This window comes from Parasteatoda tepidariorum, chromosome 7 (genome assembly GCF_982258835.1).
Source record: "Parasteatoda tepidariorum strain Cologne lab strain chromosome 7, Ptep-v5.0, whole genome shotgun sequence".
NCBI lineage: Eukaryota > Metazoa > Arthropoda > Arachnida > Araneae > Theridiidae > Parasteatoda > Parasteatoda tepidariorum.
Window position 1 is genome coordinate 31,351,398 of NC_141761.1, and position 19,469 is coordinate 31,370,866.

General features: G+C 30.5%; 1 protein-coding gene and 1 long non-coding RNA gene across 5 annotated transcripts in view; one reads left to right on the top strand and one right to left on the bottom strand.

The window, feature by feature from the left end:
- LOC107441786 (tyrosine-protein phosphatase 69D) overlaps positions 1 to 19,469 on the top strand; it is a 542,487-nt gene that overhangs the window by 186,878 nt on the left and 336,140 nt on the right. The window lies entirely within an intron of this gene.
- LOC139426067 (uncharacterized) overlaps positions 1 to 19,469 on the bottom strand; it is a 114,331-nt gene that overhangs the window by 94,645 nt on the left and 217 nt on the right. The window lies entirely within an intron of this gene.

Consider the following 19,469-nt stretch of genomic DNA (forward strand, 5'->3'; position numbering starts at 1 on the left):
TTATTATTGAACTAGTATGTTTTGTTAGCAACTAACAAAACATACCTAGATGACTATACTAAAATAAATTTTGATACTAAATTCGACTAATGCACTACAAATTAAAAGCAAGTATATTTTTTTATTCCTTTTAAATTTATTTCAAACAGCTTATCGTAACTTAAAAAAGCAATATTTCAATTGAAAAATAGAAATAGGATAAAAACTATCATTTGCAGTATTAGCAGATGTTAGATGTGCGTTCTCCACAAATAGCCTTGTAGTTTCATACGTATTTTTTCATTCTGCGTTTTTTAGAAATGCAGAAAATACAAATTATGCCGTTGTTTGGAGTACTTTTAGTCATGTTTTCTGTGAGAATTTCAATTATCAAAGTATATTCAATGTTTAATTTCATAGATCTAAACATTCGAGTGTTGGACGACGTTTAGAGCAAATATCGAAAATTAACAAGTTTACATCCGTACTTATCACCTTCGGATAATTATTCATTTCATTAAATACAAAAGTACTGAAAGGAGGTGGTGAAAGCGCAACGGGGGCAACGTCTTGAAATCACAAAGCTGGAAGTAGTTGGTAGTCTATTAGACAAATGTTTAGTTATCTAGGGTTAAAATTATCTGTTTGAAAAGTTTTAAACAAAGAGGTAATAAATATGTTATTATTAAAGTCAAGATTGTATAATTTCTTATAGGGCCATATTTCAAGTAATATTACGTTATATTATTTTCGGATTTGAGATTAATTTGTAAAAAAATCATTTAGCTTATTACCTATCATTTATTTAATTTTTAAGACCAACTTTGGGGAAATTTTACCTACTGTAAGGAATTTGCCACAAACATGAGCTTCAGCGGCTCTAAACAACCGGTTTTATAAATTATGTATTTATAACTACAAATAATCTCTGATAAAATGAGCGAACACCTAACACAAAATCTTAAATAAAAGAGCGCATACGCTAACCTTTACTGTATTTTCATATATGTAAACTCAGTACTTCTTTCTTTTGTATTTTTTGGTTAAAAAAACTCATACGTTTGTCTCCTAACAGATTTAGTTATAGAGCAAAAAATTCATTCCTAAATAGGAGTTGCAGTTTTTATTCATCATTTCAAATGTATAGAGTTTACACAGTTTTACATAAATCTAATAATAATAATAATAATAATAATAATAATAATAATAATAATAATATATATATATATATATATATATATATATATATTCATAATCATTGTTGATATATACACATCATATTACTTTAATTTCGGCTTTTTATTACTTTAAAATGCAATCCATTTTATCGTTTCCGTGAAATATTCTAAAATTGACTCTCTTTTTTTTTCTCTTTTCAGGTGAGTAAGTTTCTGTGAAAATCTTTTTTATTTCCCGTATTGCATTGAATTAAAGTAAGTGATTTCTTAGTTTAGATACTTTTTTACCAGATACAAGTATTATCTCTTTAAATTTTGAATTATAGGAAAGATATGAATAAATAAAGGATTAATAGACTAATTTAACTAACAAGTTGTCTATGGAAGTGTCACTTGCAAATTAGGAAACATTTTGTCTTAAAAAGAATTGTTTTTTTTCAACGTTATGAAAGTTTTTTAAGATTCTGTAATCATATTTAAATTTTATTTTGCTATATTTAATATAAATTGCATACATAAATAAATTTTAAATAAATCGTTTAGCGAAAAAAAAATTCAGTCAAAAAAATTTTTTTTCGGATTTTTTAACTGTTTTCCTTTATTTAAAGATAACAGTCTTTTAATATTATATAATTATGTTCTAAAATTACTGTCAGTTTAAAAAATAGTATTAATTAGTTTAGTAATTTCCTTTGTTTAAATTTATAACTATTGTCATAAGAAATTAAATAAGGTGTAGCGTGTCTCAAAAATAAATAAAAGACATAAAAAAAGCCTAAAATATAAAAAAAATACATTTATTTAATACTAAAGATCTGCATAATAAATCACCATAATACTCTTAAAAAAACTTAAATACAAAATAAATAACAATAAAAAAAGAAAATAAATTTTCGAAAAACCAAACATGAGAAACAAATTATGTAAAGAATCCTCTCTATAAAATAAAGAATTCGTTGAAAAATAACCTAATACAGAATGTTTGCTTTCCCAGATTTCCTCCCATTAGTTATTTAAAATTCCCTAAAACAAACAGAAGCTTAAAACTAAGTAATAGAAAATTCTTACCATAAAAAATTCTCTAAAGCATTGAATTGAGTTTTAACTTTATAAATTAACAATCATTGGAAATAATACTCGTTGTTTACGCATTTAAAAAATTTAAAAAAGAAGAAAAGAAAACACGTTTTACTTTTTCCACACTATATGTAAATTTACCTCATGGGAAAATGACAGTTCCTTTAAATAATGAAACAGCTCATTTCATTCGATTCCCTGCAAGAAAAAAACCAGACGATCGCAATGACTTAATGCACTCTTTAACTTTAATGGATCTTTTCTTATCTATCGTTTGGCCTGTTTATCTTTCTCAAGCATTATTTTACTTTCTGCATTTGGCAACGATTTCTTTCTATGCAAATCGAACAAAAGATTTCTGGGTTAAACGCATAAGAGAAAAAAAAAATCCGAATAAGTTTTTTGGTCAATAGAAATTCTGAACACACAATGCTACGTTGAACTCCAAGTAGAAACGCATAACTTTTTGGAGTGATTTTTTTTTCTTCTGTTGAACAAAAAACGGAAAGAAAAGAGAATAGAGTAACTTGGAAATAAACAACGCTTGCAAGAGAGGCAAGTGTAATAGATTCTAGAGCGGTTGCGGTTGAAGTTAAATGGTTTTTCTTACACGCTTGTCATAACACAAAGGCTTGACGCTACCTACATATTGCTTTTCGATAAACAAATGTAGAAAAATGTACTTATTTCACATGGTTTGTATCTTATTTATCTTCACTAAGAGAAGGAAACTTTTTCCAACTTATTTTAAAAATGAATTATTTATACGAAGAATGAAAACAAGCAGGAGAAAGATACATTAATCCAAAAAGTAATAATATTTTCTTGAGTTAGTTTAGAATAAATCCTTCCATAGCTATAGATTTACATTCTCTGCGTCCCTGTTACGAAATCTGAACTCCAGGCTATAAATTCTCAGCATACATTTTTAAAATAGTTTACGTAATATTCCGAAATTAATTTCCATAAAAATACTCCTTTTATTATTTTTTTTGCACGAACGTGCTTGAAAATGTTTATAGAAATGCAAATTTTTCACATGGTTTTCAAAAACTTTTAAAAAAAAAACAATTTTTCATTTAAGGGAAAAGTATGTTTATGCATGTAATATGTTTTTAAAAAATTTGTTATAATTTTCTTGCAAGGAATTTTGATTATGCTTACAGGAATAGTTTTAATAAAACAACGATTTTCCTTAGAAGTAATTTCGTAATGCCTAAATGTATAGCATGATGTCAATAAAAAAATTCTTAAAAATTCACTTGCAAAAAATATAAAATATTATAACAAATTTAAAATGTTACTTCTCAAACAGAAAACAATGTTAGCACTCCAGTATCTATCGCAGTTAATCCATTTACTTAAAAGTATAGTTTTGCAACCATATGTAGCAAAACAATGATATTAAATTTCAAATGTAACCGAATATGCATGAAACAAATAATTAACACGTTGAAAAAACAAATAAAAAACATTTTTGCAATAAATACAATTAATAATTTTTATAGCAAATACTTTATTTTACAAGCAGCAATTTTTACTTCGTTCGAAATTCGAAGAATTTAAAGTTTTTCTTGTACGAGCAATGTCCATCATACTCAAATTTTCTGAATTAAAGAACGTTTTAAATAATAATAAAAGAAACACTGCATATTTTATTCTTAATAATGAAATGTATTAAAGTATAAATTAAAGTAAATTGGAGATTAAGTATATTAATGAGATTACGTGTTGCAAAATTATAACTTATAACTTAACTTGGTGGACTGCTGGATTATCATTAATATCTTAAAACGATACAAAAGCGATATTATGAATTTTTGCAGAAAATCTTTCAAGGGTGTAAATATAAACACGTGGTTTCAAAAACATAAAAAATACTAATTTGGTGACTTAGTCGGTCTATGCTGCACGTTTACGCTGATCATTGAGCCTATCTGAAACAGTGAATGAAAAAACAATTAAATTGCAAAGAACTCTCAATGAACTTATTGTTTTTGTTCAATAGAGCTACATTGTAGGAAAATCCGAGTCACGTGCATCATTCGTAATAACCATTTTTACCGTAAAATGTTACATAGTAATTTTTACTGAAATATTTTATAATGATTCAATAATTTTACAGTAATTACCACTGTTAAGATTGTAGTATATCAGATATTTTGTTCCGTAACATGTTCCAGTAAAAAGGGATTTCATGAGAATAAATACCAGCACACTGAGTGCCATTTCTTTTCGCCTTAATTTTAACTGAATTTTTTTACAGTTTATGAGCTAACAAAACCCACTAATGTTGTGCTAAAAATATGCGAGAAAATAAAATCGTCTTTAGTTTAATTTAAAACAATGGTAAATATTAAACCCATCCGAAAATGCAACTTTTTTCCATACCATTATTAGCAAGAGACACACAAAGACATGCACACCAACTCCTTTTTTATTATTATTATTTTAGTACATTTAATACATAAATTATTATTTTATTTTAATTTATTTCCATTTCTTACATACCATTATTAGCAGGAGGCGTCCAAAGACAGGTACACAAGCTTTTCTTTTATTATAGTGCATTTAGTTTGTTTATTATTATTTTATTTTAATTTTATATTCTATTTTCAGTGTTTTTTTATTTATTATTAAGTGCACTGTATACAAAAAAAGTTTCAAAATTTCTTACTTTTTACTTTTCACAACAGCAATTTAGCTTTTACTTTTAAACAAAAATATGTAAAATCATTTATTTTGAGTCTGTATGTTCATGCTGTAAGTTAAAATAATACGATGCATTCTTTACAAATAAAAACCAACTTCTTGATTAGTAAAAAATGGAGATTTCTATCCGTGTTTACAAGTCATTTTTGCTCTTGATATTGTCTATTATGCCTTCATTTATTCATTTTTATAGTCTTTGTCTTTTCAATTATTTATCAATTTGCTCACAATTTTAATATTTTTTAATAACATAAAAGCATTTCTTTGGAAAAACAATTGAATTTGTATATTATTTTCATTATTTTATTCTAATTTAATCTTGCTAATTCATTTATCATTTATCTTTTCTTTTTTTCTTCAATCGTAATATTTTTTTTCTATGTTGATTTTGCTTATGTGCTTACAATATCATCTTTGTTTTAGTGATCATTCAAATTTTAAATAGATCAGCCTTTTGAATTACTTAGTTTAACTTATTTTTTTCCCTTTTATTAAAACGTTCATATACACTTTATAAAATTTCGTCCGCACTTTATTCTTTAATTTTTTTATTCAAATTTTGAGTTTTCCTTTTAAAATATACGGAAGCTAATGAGTAAATTGACAGCGTCTTCTATTGAAAGACTTTGTCAATAATCTATAAAAGTGTTATTGATCTTACCGTTAATTTATTAATTCATTCGTACATATAATGTATTAACATATTTTACTCCATTAATGTTTATTTCCATTTCATCTATTTTTTTTCATTTATTCCATCAAGAGTATTTTTCCTCCTCAATAATCTTTCGTTTATTCCTAATTTTATTTGTTTACTGGCATTTTGAGCTTCATGTAATAAAGAAGATCATTGTACATCGGTCCAATGTAAATATTTGCGCCACCTAGTTTATAAGCTCTGCTTCAGTATGTGCATCCATAACCTGTAAAAATCGGTACTATTTTCCAGATTGCTGATCATTTAAAGCTTACCATACATGTACTGAAGTATTTATTAATTTTTTAATTACTGGTCATATTTTATCAGCTTGATTTAACGTTCAAACTTATTAGTACTTATATTTAAATATTGAACTAAGGTAGATAAACACCAAAATTTTTTTCTCTATGCGATAAAATTTCATAAGTTGAAAATTGTTAGCCCTAATAAAATCCAAATAACGTATGCTTGTAGTTTGTCGAATTGGTGCCAGCTTTGTATTTTGACCTGGTCTAAAGTATTTATGAGCAACAGGTGTTCCTGAATGCGTATTATTAAAATGAGTATTTCATTAATGACTTTACCACGCCATACTTGTTAAAATGTTTATGCTCTTAGTTTTGAAATATTATAATTACATATTATTTGATATTGCGCGTAAGATATATATTTTAATTATTTCAGCTAAGGTTGGCCAATCGGAACATTTATTAAAAATAATTTTTAACTACATGACTATCCAATTGGAAGTCATACTAAAAAAAGTGTTATTTAAGAGAAGTATCCAATGGTCTGAGGTAACACTATATTGCACTTTTGGTACATTTCAATTATTTTTTTCTCTTCTGAAGAGTATGACAGCATTCAGTCTCAAAAAATTATGTTAATGAACTAAAACATAATGTATTTCCTGCTAAATTTAAAAATTCCTTAAATTATTACATTCTACCTGAAAAAATTAAAAGTAAATATTAGTCTAAGAGATTGCACGCTCTTTTTCATTTCCAAACTACAAAATTAAAAACATTTCTGTTAAAAAAAGTTCTTAAAAACTTATATTCCTATAAAAATAACCTAATTCACATCAAATTGTGGTTTAAATTATAATAGCCAATAATATCCAAACGAAAAACGAACTCGTTATCACATTATAAAAACCTAGTTAAACTACCGTTTTCACAATCTGATTATTTGATAAAAACTAAAACAACTATTTAAAGAATATTTTATTCGCCAAAACTATTTAATTTAACAATTCAAAACAAAACTTTTTTTATGTTACAAATACTTTTCGAAGAAAAATTTAAACTTTATCTCGTTGCTTTAAAAACATAATCGGTCCTTAATCTTCTAAAACTTTTCTCTACATTCCCGAAACTAATCGCTATTACAAAGTAGAAATGGCTGTACACTTCGCCAAGCCTGCCGAAAGTAAGAAAAAAAATAAAACATCTCAAAGAATCCTCAGAACTCAAGTTCCTTTTCTCAGTGGAAAAACTATAAATTGATTTTGTTATTTCCTCTCGTTACTCCTTTCACATTTTAACGCCTAGTTGTAGCACCGCTCCTACTTCAAACAGCCAATAAAATTCGAGTCACGTGGTAATAACTTTTAATATCGGCAAATCGTGACCAGAATTAAGCTTTCGCCCTTCCATAAACGCAACTTTAACTGGGTATTCATTGATTGTGTTTTGCCCGGAAGCTTATTTTTTCTTGGGAGTGGACATTTATAGAAAAAAAAATATTGAAAATGCTTCAGTAACATGAAACATAGCATTAATAATTTTAAATGGAAGCTAGAAGAATTTTTGGAAACACTCTATTGGGACACTGATAGGCAATACGGGAACTGAATGAAAACATTGATCATTTAAGGACCTTCAAAAGAATTTTTCTAACCTGAGACAGATTAGCTGAAGCAAAGTAGCAACATTTTTTGAAAAAAAATTAAAGGCAAATTTTGGAGTGACTCATTGATGAGCAATTCGTTTTGATTTTGTTATGTATATTAATCCAAAGCTATGCCTATGAAGTATGTTAAGTATGATATCTCCCAAATAAGGTAAAGGAAGTCCTTTTACTTTTCTAATTTTTGTATTTAAATTTTTAACCCTCCTTCATTCGCAAAATTCGCTTTAAAAAATCTAATATCGAATAGAGCTTTTCAATTAAGCTATACAGCGGTGGAAACACTTTACGGCAAATTCTGTTACGATTTCATTTGTAATTTAAAATATTGAAATGCATGAGTTCAGATAATCTGAGATTACACCATGAAACTCCAAATGATGCAATTTGTTTTTAAAAATATAAAAATGCAAACAAATAAAAGCAATTTAGGTTTTGTGAGAAATTATTTGAAATAAGATTTAGAACTCATTTTTGAATTTGTCACATAGTAAAGCTATTAATAGAAAGAGGTGGGAACTCAAAACGGTTGGAAATTTCCATAATTATAATACTCAATGTTAAGATTGCAGTTGCAATAAAACTAAAGGGAATGTTATTGTTATGATTACTTAATAATCATAATGATGACTGAAATTTTAAATATTTTGGAGATAAGTATTGAAAAAAAAGGAAAATATCGGTATTTTTGACAAACACGATAAAAAAGAATGATTTTGAGTTTAATATTTATAACTAATTACATTTTACTGTTAATACAAACAATTATATAAGTATTATGTATAGTTAAATTAATATAATTAAAAAAAATTATAGTAATGTTTATTTATTTAAAAAACAAATTTGGTCAATTTTCGAATCTCCAATTAACAACCAGTATCCGACAAATGTGAGATACAATACAAAATCATTGAAATCAATGAAAACTGAATATAATACAAAAACTTACATAAAACAAATTAATATATTCGTATATAAAACTTATATAAAACATGTAAAACAGTTTTTTTTTAATTTATCTAAAGTAATGTAATAGTTACCATTAGCAAACTCTGTTTCGACAAATTCCTGGCAACCAACAATTAAAATTAGATTTTAACTTCAGTGTACATACTAAGAATTTTTTTAACTATTTCACACCACATCCTCCGAAATTCAATTGAAATATCGAACTTTCAATTAATGTCATTATGCTCTACATAAGCTATTGAACCGAAATAATTTCTTTGAAATGCGACTCTTCATTAATTACAATTATTCTGAGCTGTCGGGTTTAATATTTTGCTATCTTGAGCACATCCGAGAAACTCCGATACAGTGAACCAATTTGATGACTCCTTAACTTTAGTACAAACATATCCATATATTATTTTTCCCATTCTTCTACATTAAGCTATAATTTCACGTTTTGTAAACAGGAAACTAAGTTATGAACAAGGCTTGTGAAATACGGTCACTCGGTTGCCGAACCGAGCTCTGACTGGCGACTGTATTTATAAATTTTTAATTACAATTTGACATTTTTTAATATTTTAATTTTTATGAAAAAAATTTTATCTGAGGACTGACTTCAAACAATAGTCTACCCTTCCGATCTCACCCATATAGTCAGCAATCATCGGAAAAAAATTCCTATTTTTCTTATCGTTGCATTCTGCGTGTTCCTGAAATTTTTAATTCCGCATTACGCGATTCGAGATTTATGAGTCGTCATAGTTTCCCTTTATAAATATCGGAAATGTAGAAATTATTTAGAAATCCATGGGTCATGTGGATCCACGAAGAAACCAGCATAAATCGAACTCGTACGTCATAAAATTATTATTAAATGTCGGATTCGAAATTTTCTTGCAATCTACAAAGTATCGGTATTTCCGAAAACCATGTAGAAATCTGTATCGATAATTGCTGAAAGACCACATTGATTAACGATGAAATCAGCGCAAAATCAAGCCCTTCAGAGATGGTCACTTAAATGCTCGTTTCGAAATATCCGTAAAGTATCAATTTCGTAATTAAAAAAATAGGAAAATCGCGCTCGTTCCAATTTTACTTCAGCAAAATAATAATAAAAAGAAGCAGTTGTTTAGATACAGAACTACCAAGTCCTTTTAGTGCAAGGTTTGTAATTTTGGATTTTTCGTATTCCACGGATTATGGATTTTGGTATTGGACTTAAGTATTGAACAAAATACTTTGTGAAATCACACATAAGTTTTCAAACTCATTTATGCATAAGTTAAATCACATAAGTTTTTATCATTCTGCTATTTCTAATTAAGAATTAAATTTTTTTTAATGTGTTGTAATTAGTATCCCGATTGTAATATTTGATATTGATGAATAGATTCTGTAACAAAATTTCAAATTTATGAAAAGAAAAACAGAAATATTCTGAGATACTAATTAATATTTTTACTGGTTACCACAAATTTTTTCAGTATTTTTCAAACCAATTATATGACTACCAATATTTTTCAAATTCATCGAGCCCTGGTTATGGAACTATATTTTTCACTCGTTTTGCATGTAAGTACATGGCGTTTATTATTCTCTTTTCCTTTATATTATTATTTCGAGTGTTTTTTCGAATTTTTGAGCTGTTTCTACTTGATAAACTTTTGTTTGCAAACCTGCCTATTGTTAATTTTGGCGCTTCTCACACTATTTTATTGATATGTTTTTGCTTTTGTGATATTAATAATACATCAAAAAGCACTATTGATACATCGTACAGTGGTTAATTTATCGTTAGTAAAATTTGTAATTAATTATCTTTGCAAGTAACTTTGATTTCTTTTTTTATTCCTTTTTTGTTTTCTGTATTAAAAAATTCTATTTTTAATTTTATATATCCAAGTAACTATCTAATATATATATATATATATATATATATATATATATATATATATATATATATATATATATATATATATATATATATATATATATATATATATATATATATATATATATATATATATATATATATATATATATATATTTGGTCACCGAAGTTAATTTTCACCCATTTTGGCAATGACAGATATTCCACGAAAAAACTTGTTTATTTGTTCAAGATCAAGTATTTCATTAAATGATCGCTAACACAGTAAAAACCAATGAACACAATGACGACACAAAAAAACAAACAGAACAAAATTGATGGCATTTATATGTGGAATTTTTTCCCCTCTCTTTACTCCCAGTACACCGAAATTCCCTAGAATACACCCAAAACAGGGAAAAACTAAGAGAAGAAAAAAGTCAGTCACTGAGTCTTTGCGAGTCATTAGTCGCCCGAACCTCCTACCACCAGACCTTCTTCTAACAAAAAAGTGGTAATAAAACAACAGTGCGCACAAAAAAAATAAAGAAATAAAAAATGAACCAATGAGGAGTTGACAATGCCTTAGTCATTAGACAGAAATCGCCGCAATTCTCCGTTCAACACAGCTGGCGGGAAAAGCGTCCTTTTATTTTGATTTCTTTTTTTTTTCTTTTTTTTTGTCTCTCTCTATCTTGTTTTGTTCCTTATTCATCCCACCCAACTTGCCACCCATCCATTATTTCTCTAGTTGTGGTGGCATCATCTCTGGATATTTCGAAGCCACAAACGTTACCCATGATGGGTATGCGATGGAAAAAGATTGTCGCTCAGACTATTTCTGATCAAACGGATTGCTGCATCTTTTTTCATTATATTTTCCTTTATACAATGTATTTTTTTTTTTCCTAAAAAAAATTTGCTGAATTATTAGTGAAGCAGGTGCATTTTCCTTTTTCGAGAGAAATGAAAATCGGCTTAGCGGATTTGAAATTAATTTGTTGCAACGATCTGTGTGATATCAAAGCATTTTGATTGTTCTTTTTTTTTCCTTTCTACGCGAATTAGTTTTGAAATGGGATCAGAATTTCATTTATCAAGACTAAGAATTGACGGCAGGAAAAATATTTGTTTTTAAATCATTACTGAAACTTTAATAAAATGTATTTAAATGATAAGTAAATGCTTCAAAGCAAACATACACACCCGTACAATTGAATGAAATCAAGTAAGTAATAACTAGTGTATCATTTATTTAAATATAAGACATGTAAAGAGTGATTTATTTGTTTTTGAGTAAATTTAAATGAAAGTAACTAAAAACTCAAGAGAAATTAACTTATGTGAAGCATAGGAATAAGAAATTTCTAGAACTGAAAACTATACACACATTTTTTCGAAATAAGTAACTTTACTTTCAAACAGTGAAACTATTAATTAATTCTTGGAAAACAGAGAGTTTCTTATAGTAGTTACTACAAACATAAAGCTATTGTTTTATTGTTATAAAGCACAAAGTTATTAAGCATATTTTTCTATTATCACAAAGCCTTTGTTTTATTAATAGAAAAGTCAAAGTTTCGGGTTATTATTTTCTGCAAGAACAAAAAGATTGCTTTACTATTAGAAAACACCAAACCTTTAGTAATTATTTTCCGTAAAAACAAGGCCATTGTATTATTTTTTTTGAAAATACTAAATTCTTCATAATTATTTTCAGTAAAAAAGCAAACCAATGAGCTCTAACAATAAATTAAAATTAACTTTTTAATTGAGTTTTCACTTTTTACTTGATTTTACCTTAAAGTTAATTTTCGAATTCCAAATAAACCTTATTTAAGATGGTAAAACAATATTTAACTAAAATAATGCCTTTTTACGGCTTATTTGAATTAAATATGAAAGTTTTAAATGGAAATCAAAAGACTATTTTAACAATACGTTTTTTTTTTTAATATTAGTAATTTTAATAATTGTTTTTCTTTTCTAATTTAAAATGCTGTTCTAAATTAGAGAAAGCAAATGTTTTCGAGCTTTTTTCATCCATAATGTTCCTAATGTCTTGAAAATTCTCACAATGCAGTTTGAAATAAAGTAACTCTGGGACATTTTAAATGAATTATTTACCTAATTATATATTAAAAATTATTTAATATTCATAAATATCACGAAAATTTATCGCAGGATAAATTGTTAAACCAAGGCTGAACTGTATCAATAAACTGACACTGCTTTGTATCAATCTATGCCAATATCCTGTAATGGATTGTCACTATAGCATTAATAAAGTTACTAAGATTGGTAACGGCATCTATGCAAATGATATACACTGAGTGGCCAAATTATTATGACCACCTCAGAATTTTATGCAAATGAGTTATTGCATCCCAGCGCTGCCGCTACAGGGCAAGATAACTATAACACGGGAATGCTGAACAAGTGAGTTATCAGTTATACTGTGTTGCTTGCTCAGATATGGGAAAGAAAAGTGATTTAACTGAATTTCAGCGTGGAATGATTGTGGGTGCGAGATGTGTCGGAACGAGTATCAGCAAAACGGCTGCACTTGTGGAATGTTCTAGAGCAGCAGTTGTTAATGTGTACAAAGAATGGACAATCAAGCAAAAAACCGGGTCTCAACGTCAGACTTGCGGTCGTCACAGAGCACTGAATGCTCGATCACAGAGAAAACTGGCCAGGGTTGTGCAGCGCAACAGGAGAGCAACAGTGCGACAAATTGCAAGTGATCTTAATCAAGGAGCAACAGTGAACGTCTCTGAACGGACTGTTCGACGCACATTGCGCCGTATAGGGTATGGAAGCAGACGACCTGTTCGTAAGCCTCTACTGTCTGCTTTAAATAAGCGCAAACGTCTCCAATTTGCAAAGGAGCACAAACATTGGACAGTAGAGGAATGGAAGAGGGTCATGTGGTCCGATGAATCACGATTTCAAATGCATCGCGTAGATGGCAGGATGAGGATATGGAGAAAACAGCACGAAAACATGGACCCCAACTGCATTGCCACGACACTTCAAGCTGGTGGTGGTAACTTTATGATATGGGGAATATTCTCTTGGTATTGTATGGGTTCTTTAACTCCTGCACCACAACGCCTTAATGCCCAAGGGTATTTAAATATCATCGCAGATAAAGTACATCCGTTTATGTCAATGGTGTACTCTGGCGGGGATGGATACTTCCAGCAGGACAACGCTCCTTGTCATAAAGCTGGCATTGTCCTCAAATGGTTCGAAGAGCATGACGGAGTATTTAACTTGCTTCGTTGGCCAGCACAATCCCCAAATCTCAATCCAATTGAAAATTTGTGGGATGAAATTGAACGGGCGCTCAGACAGATGGATCCAGTACCATCAAATTTGCAGGAATTGGCAAGTGCAGTTCAGTGAGCATGGTCTGGCATACCTTCTACCTCCTACCAACATCTCATAGAATCCATGCCCAAACGAATTAAGGCAGTAATACGCGCAAAAGGTGGCCCAACATCGCACTGAGGGGGTGGTCATAATAATTTGGCCACTCAGTGTATATAGATTACGTTTTTTTAAATAATTAAATACATTTTATCATGAGCAAAAAGCACGTCAAGTATTCAAAAGTACGTAGAATTACATTGTTTGAATTTTCTCAGAAAATATGGTATAATAAAAATTTATTTAATTGTTATTTTGCCATATTCAAACAAAACAATATAACCATAAATAAGATAGTACTCAAACTATTATCTATAAGAAAAATCATTGTATTTTTTACCTAATATGGGTAAACAAGCATTTTATCGCGCTAACCAGATCCACCTAATAAAGCCACTTATTTTCTTGCAGCTGAGTACATATTATATCCGAGAAGGCTGGGTTCGAGTACCAGCGTTGACACCACAATTTTTCCACCATTTCCTACATCACAAGAGGAGTTTCCTGCACTTCCCAAATTGTAGTCACAACTTTTAGAATACGATACTCTCACACAAGCATGGATAACAGCACCATGAAGCTGCTTAACACAAATAAATGTAGTATTCCCTATTTCTTACATTAGGGGAAATAGCCCGATTAACTAATCAAACCGCATTCTACTGCACTTTTGATAAAACACAACTCCACCTCAACAGCATTCAAGATCATTTACGGTTAATTAGGCGGACACTCTACTGCTAATTATAGTAATTTTCGAATGAAAATTCTAACAGCATGTAAGTTTTTAGTTGATTTTAATTTGTATTTCCTTTGATTGTATCAAAAGTTAAGTTTTGAGATTATTATTTTTCTATGAAGACATTTTATTTGATTTATTTGAATTTCAAAACTTTGATTACTCCAACTATTATTTTAAGATTTACAATAAATTGAAAGGGCTAGCGGAAATATAAACGTAAATTTTAAATGATAGATAAAATCCATTAAATATATAATTGGTGACATCACGCCATGTTGATTTCGCCAATAATTCTCTAAAATAACATATCAATGATAAATAATTCTTAAAAAATGAAGAATAAACTCCATGGAGCTCAGTTTTGATCAAACAAAGATTTAAGTTATCAAACATCATTGGTGTTATCTTAATTATACTGAAAATAAAGACATGATCGTCTTCAGTTTAATTTAAAACAATACCTTATACTAAACAAATGTGAAAAAAATCATTTTTAAAACGTCCCCCCCCCCTTGAACGGATTACTTAACATTTCAAATATTTTTGAAATCTGAGTATTAAAGTGTTTTCAGAGAAAAAGTTGAGATGAGAAAAGCATATCCAGTCAACTTTTTACACTGTAAAAAATTTCAGAAATTAATTTTGACTCGACAAAAAGTGCCGCATAGGCGATGATTCAGTTGCAGAGTGAAGTGTAGCTGCCAATACAACTATTAAATTCCAATTCACTAGTTTAAAAGACATGTTAACTAGATTCTTTAACTTGTATATAAGGCATGATAACTCGGGGTGGGGAAGTAATGTAGCGTAACTACCACTACAGTTGTTCAATTCCTATAATTTTTATATTAAGACATGTTAACTGAACTCTAAATGGAGGCTCCTTTTAATAGATAACGGTTGACATTTTACTACCATCGTTGAACAGCCAACCCAATTTTATGGGTTTATGACTACTAATGTTCAACTCCGTAGCCTTGTCATTTTGAACCCAATCCAGAAGACAAGGGAACTCCTGGATCGAGAATTGGGAGAAATTTCGCCTTCGTGGATGACTTTCTGTTGGAGCTAACCCGCATTTGCGTTACATGGAGAGAAAGACCCCGAGAACCTCCTACGATTAGCCTGACGGCAAGGGGACTCTAACCCATGATCCGCCTACCACTGAGGATATTTCACGTCAGCATTATGGTCTGTTCAAGCCGGATGTGGAATTCGTATCGACTGGGATTCGAACCCGGTTCGCCTCATATGAAGGTTTTTTTTATATCCGTCGTTGAACAGTCGACCCTATTTTGGGTTTACGACTAATAATGTTCAAATCCGTAGCCTTGTAATTTTGAACCAATCCAGAAGACAAGGAATCTCCTGAATCAGTACCCCCAGAAGTATTGATTTGTTATGGGAACGTGGAGGATCTTACGAATCAACAGATTTAACGTGCACCATTTACTACACGGGGAATCTTAGGAAGGTGGGGATCGAACCCACGAAATCTTGGACATGGGCCCGGTGCCCTACCAACCAGGCTATCCCGGCCTTTCATTAGAAGGTTGTCGGTAGCCTAGTCTTACATGGATGACTTCTGTACGTGATCTGAACACGCCTGTCTCGATCAGCACGCCTAACTCAACATATTGGAGATCGATCGTTCTCTGATTCGGGTCAAAATTACGATGTGAATTGGAAAATTGTGAATAAATTAATGGGTCCGCCCTATAAACAGGTATGACGTATGGTGTGGAAGAATTCGAATTCTTGGCCATAGATGGCGCTACTGGAAAACATAGAACAATCGCACCCCCTCTGCCTAAACAGGCATACGAAAGCAAGCATTTGAAACCATCTCATTTAGAAAGCTATTCTCGATTCTTAGCTTTCAATTTTGCTTTTTATGCATCATACAATCCTGTAGTATACATTTTTATATATCATACTCTCCTTCCTTTTGATATTACTTGTAATATTGTTTTTTAGCATTATACACTAATCTTTGTGAAGTCATACTGAATTATACTTATAAAAGTATAAGAGGGCAAAGAATTACATCATTTTGAACCAATTACTAATTTTAAAGTACGACACAAAATACTGACTTCATTTATAAGCGTGTATTTTCTAAACCTAAAACTCTAAGAATGCAATAGCTCTGAACTTTCAACACAAAAATAATGATATTTTCAGAATTTCTATCGGGCAGTATGCCGTACCTTACTAAAAAATTGATCATAAAACAACTGATTTTTTTTTTACAAGAAAGGTCACGTGACCGAAACGTTAATCTTGTTAGTTTAGATCATGGTAGCACTAAAGAGATTGCATTCCGGAAACTTTGTATTTTCATCCTATTTTTGTACCGTTATTGCTCCATTTCAGGGCAAAATTTACTTCAAAGTCGTAAGCTTTCGCTGGCAGAAGAAACTACATCAGTTACATTAAAATGTAACAAAGCAATATTGTCTAAATTTTTTACTTAAAAAAATAATTTAGTTGGAATTTTAGATTGAAACAAATTCACAAGCTTTAATATTTAAAATAATATCTTCTACTAACAGAAAAAAAATATTTTTCAACTTTTACTTACCCTTCAGAAGGTAGCCATTTCAGTTTATTCGATTACAAATTTTGTGATTAAACAATTTAACTAGAAAACCACAGTTAGGAATGAATTAAATATAATTTTTTAAAATTCAGTTTTAAATATAATGCATATTCGAAACTAATATTATTAATATTTTTAAATAAGACAGTTTAAGTCTTTACTACAAATGAAATGTTAAATACTTTACGCCTAAGTATCGCAATTTGAATTTCAAGTTGCTGAAGCAAAATTGGTTGAAGACTCTCAATTAATAAATAAGAGTTAAAGGAATATCCATGTGATAATAATGCTGGTTTTTAACAATGAGCCAATACTATGGTTTTATTGCACTTTAGTGTATATCAACGCGAAAAATGGTGGCAACATCTTTACACCAAAGTTGTGTAGTAAAACGCTACACATAACTCTTGGATTTTGTATTTCACAACATCAATGTTCTTTACACTACTTGATACAAAATAGCCGCGTCCATTTTTGTTATTCAGAAACACTAAAATTTATAATTGCAGTAAGATAAGACACATTCAGTAAATTTAGATTCAATAAACATACACTGGTTATCATAAATTAAGGAAAATTCACAAAAATCGCGATAACTCAAGAAATTACACATGGAATTTTATGAAACTTACCCACAATATACAACACATAGTAAGGTATTAAACAACATAAAAAGAAATTATCAGACATTAATAGTAGTATAGAAATTAGCACATGTATAAAATAAACAAATTGGAAGTATCGGTTTGCAATAGAAAAAGTACCTTTAATATGGAATATGATTGCCTCTAGAAGCAATACAGCACAAACAGCGATGTGTGATGCTTTCAATTATGCGGTCTATCAGTTCAATAGGAAGTGAGAGCCATTGCTCTTGTAAAGCAGTTGCAAGCGTGGCAAGGGTCTGAGGGGGCGGATTGATGGCAGATACACGCCTCCCTAGAGCATCCCAAACGTGCTCGATAGGATTCAAGTCCGGGGATCGAGCTGGCCACTCCATGCGAGTAATTGTTTCCTGTTGAAGATAATCATCAACAATGCGAGCTCTGTGTGGTCTTGCATTATCGTCCTGTAACAGGAAGCAATCACCAATTGCCCCGGCATATGGGCGCACATAAGCATCAAGGATGTTGTCTCGATAAACCTGAGCATTCACGGTTCCCCTTGGAAAGACATGGAGGTATGTGCGCCCTCCTAAGGATATGCCTCCCCAAACACAGACACTGCCTCTTCCGTATGCATCTCTTTCACGGATGTTTGATGGATGATAACGGGTCCCAGGTTCTCTCCATATCAAATAACGTCTACTGTCACTTTCTAGACTAAACCTGGACTCATCCGTAAAGAGAACAGGCCTCCATTGATCTGACGTCCAGTGGACATGTTGTCGGGCCCACTGCAAACGGTCTCTCCTATGGCGTGATGTGAGCGGCACGCAAATGGCTGGTCGTCTCGCATACAGACCACCTTCGTGGAGCCTTCTGCGCACAGTTGACGTTGACACCAACCTTCCGGTGGCTGCAGCAAGAGAGGATCTAAGATGTGTCGGAGTAGCGGTTCTATTCCTGCGTGCACTTAATGTCAAATATCGGTCATCGGCACTGGTCGTAACAGTTGGCCGTCCTTGACTGAACCTCCTAGATGCCGAATCTGTGGTTTGAAATTGCCTCCAAAGTCTATGAACCACAGATGGACTCACATTTAGCCATCTGGCCACTTCTGATTGACTCTGCCCTGCCTCTAGTCTCCCGATGGCTCTCCATCGTAGTTCTTCAGGCAAATGATGCCTAGAGGTCATTATTACGAATTGGCTATCTCAGATTTTCAATGTCGCAATCACAGTAAAATTTGTGTGCTTTCTCTCAAACTTGGACTTTTATGCTCCAGGCAGATGACGTAAGCCGAGTGCAGCGCCACTAATTTGCATATTGCAATTTTACTCAGCTACTCTTAGTGGACAACATATGCAAATTTTGCACGGTTTGGCTTACTTTTGAAAGAGTTATCGCTATTTTTGTGATTTTTCCTTAATTTATGATAACCAGTGTATTTTTCGATAAAATGTAAAGTAAGAAACATTAATTTAGAATGTATTTATACACTAATTAAAATAAAACTAGTTTGTATAATCGAACATACATGCAGCACAGTGAGAATATTAAGATTAATTCGAGCTAGATCAGCAAAACAAATCCGGATAAAAATTATACATTGCAAAATTATTCAATTCAACTCTAAGAAATTTAATAATTAAGAGATATTTACCGCACAACTAAAAGCATAAACGCAAATTTAATGGCCGACTT